This window comes from Fragaria vesca, linkage group LG3 (assembly GCF_000184155.1).
Source record: "Fragaria vesca subsp. vesca linkage group LG3, FraVesHawaii_1.0, whole genome shotgun sequence".
Classification (NCBI taxonomy): domain Eukaryota; kingdom Viridiplantae; phylum Streptophyta; class Magnoliopsida; order Rosales; family Rosaceae; genus Fragaria; species Fragaria vesca.
Window position 1 is genome coordinate 23227821 of NC_020493.1, and position 2836 is coordinate 23230656.

Genomic DNA, 2836 nt, shown 5'->3' on the forward strand with positions numbered 1-2836 from the left:
GAGGGTGAAGGCGTGTTAAGGTAGGACAAGGCGGGTAAAGGCTGCCCTAGCCAGGTCAAGGCGGCCCGTTGATGGCTCTAGATGGGTTAAGGTGGCTTCTTGGCGGCCCTAGAAGGGTCAAGGCAGGCCAAGGCAGGTAAAGGCGGCCCAAGTTGGGTTAAGGCGGCTCCTTGGTGGCCCTAAATGGGTTAAGGTGGGAGAGTAAAGGCGGCCCCTTGGTGACCTTAGGCAGGCCTAGGAGAGTCAATTGGCTGCCCTATGCGGGTCTAAAAGGGTTAAGGCATCCCCTTAGCGGGTCAGGCCGCCTTAGAAGGATGAAGGCAGCCCCTTAACGGGTCAATTCGGCCCATTAACGAGTAAAGGTGGCCGCTTAGCGCCCTTAGGCAGGTCAAGGCGGCCCTAGGAGGGTTTAGGCGGCCCCTAGGCGACATTTGACGGGTGAACGCTGCCGCTTAGCGGCCTTAGCAGATCAAGGCGGCCGCTTAGCGACCCAAGGCAGGTCAAGGCGGCCCCTAGGTGGCCCTAGGCGGGTCTAGGAGGGCCTAGGAGGGTCAAGGCGGTCTTGGGCGGGTTTAGAAGGGTCAAGGCAGCCCCTTAGCGGCCTTAAGCGGTTGAACGCAAAAGCCTTGGCGGCTTTAGATGGGTTAAGGCGAGCTTTTGGTGGCCCTAAATGGGTTAAGGCAGCCATTTTGTGGTCTAGGAGGATCAAGGCAGGTCAAAACAAGTCAAGACAGGTGAAGACGGCCCAAGGCAGGTTAAGGCGGTTTAGGGTTTAGGTTAAGGCGGGTTAAGGCAGCCCAAGATAGGTCAAGGCAACCCAAGACGGGTCAAGGGAGGCCAAGGTGGCCACTTGGCAGGTCAAGGCGGCCCCTTTGTGGCCCTAGGTGGGTATAGGAGGACTAAGGCAGCCCCTTAGCAGATCAAGGCAGCCCCTTGGCAGCCCTAGGAAAGTCTTGGAAGGTGGAGGTATCCCCTTTGCGGTTCATGGCGGCCTTAGACGAGTGAACGCGGCCCCTTGGTGGCTATAGATGGGTCAAGGCGGGTCAAGGCAGGCCAAGGTGGGTAAAGGAGGCTGTATGAGGGTCTAGGAGGGTGAAGACAGCCTCTTAGCGGGTCAAGACGGCTCATTCGTTGGCCTAAATGGGTTAAGGCGGCTTTCTTGACGGCCATAAGAGGGTTAAGGCGGGCCAAGGCAGCTCAAGGTCAGTCATGGCGGGTCAAGGCGGGCAAAGACGGGTCAAGACGGGCCAAGGGAGGTCAAGACGACTCAAGGCGGGACATGGCAGCCCAAGGTGGGTGGCGGCTCATGGCGGGGCAAGGCGGCCCCTTGGTGGCCCTAGGCGAGTTTATGAGGGTGAAAGCAGCCCCTTAGCAGGTGAAGGCGGCCCTTTACCGGCGTTAGACGGGTGAAAACAGCCCCTTAACGGGTCCTAGGCAAGTCAAGGCTGCCGCTTAGCGGCCCTAGGCAGGTCAAGGTGGCCCCTAGGTGGCCTTAAGCGGGTCAAGGAGAGCCTAGGAAGGTCAAGGCATTCCCTTGGCGGGTTAAGCTAGCCCCTTGGCGGTCTTAGATGGGTGAGCGCAAAAACTTTGGTGGCCCTAGATGGGTTAAGGCGGCCTCTCAGTGGCCCTAAATGGTTAAGGCGGCCTCTTGGAATGGGTTAAGGCATCCTTTCGATGGCCCTAGATGCTTAAGGCGGCCTCTTGAAGGCCCTTGTCACGGGATGAGAACTTTGCTTCTCTACCAACCGTGCGGCCTTAGAGTTGTTCACCTCCTCGAACTCTCTAAGTCAGCCTCGCCTTCACGCAACGGAAACAAGAGCAACACAAGAGAGCAAGAATGCTAGAAGTAGACCAAGTGTGCAAAGCTAAGCAAAGCAAACACTTAGACAATGTGGGAGAAAGGAACTTTGTATTGAGTTATGAACACTTTACAAGGCTTTCAAGGATTTCTAGGATGGTTTGGCTAAGAGCCTTCATCACCTATTTATAGGCATCCTTGCCCTTACCTAAAGTTCTAGAGTAATCTAGGACATTACAAATAAAGACAAAGTCTAGAGACTTCTACATGTCTCTAGGGAAGTCCTAAAATATCTATACAAGGCTTTGAGTGTTCTAGAGAGTTCTAGGGATCTCTAGTTGCTTGAGCCTCCTCAAAGGTTCTAGAGAATTCCATAGTCTCCTAGAGACTTCCCGATGTATCCGGACACCTCCGAGGCTTCCCACAACATTCTAGAACACTCTAGTGTGCTCCGAAAGTTATCCTTGGGCAATGCTTGCTTCAATTATGCCCAATGAACTTGGCGGGTTGTGACACTAAGAGGGTTAAGGCAGCCCAAGGCAAGTCAAGGCGACCCAAGGCTGGTCAAGGTAGCCTAAGGCAGATCAAGGCGGGCCAAGGCACGTAAAGGCGGCCCTAGGCGGATCAAGGTGGGTCAAGGCTGCCCAAAGCAGGCCAAAACAGGTCAAGGCGGCCCCTTGGGGGCCCTAGGCAGGTCTAGGAGGGTTAAGGCAGCCTCCTATAGGTCCTAGGCGGGTATAGGCGGCCATAGGAGGGTCAAGGCGGCCCATTGCGGGCCAAGGAAGGTCAAGGCGGCCCCTTAGTGGCTCTAGGTGGGTAAAGGCGACCCTAAGAGTGTCTAGGAGGGTTAAGGAAGCCACTTAGTGGGTCAAGGCGGTCCCTTGGTGGCCTTAGAAGGGTCATGGCAGGTCAAGGTGGAGCAAGGCGGGTCAAGACGGCCCTAGGCGGGTCAAGTTGGCCCCTTAGGGGCCCAAGGCGAGCCTAGGAGAGGTCAGGGTGGGTCCAAGCGGGCAGAGGTAGGTCAAGGCAACCCTAGAC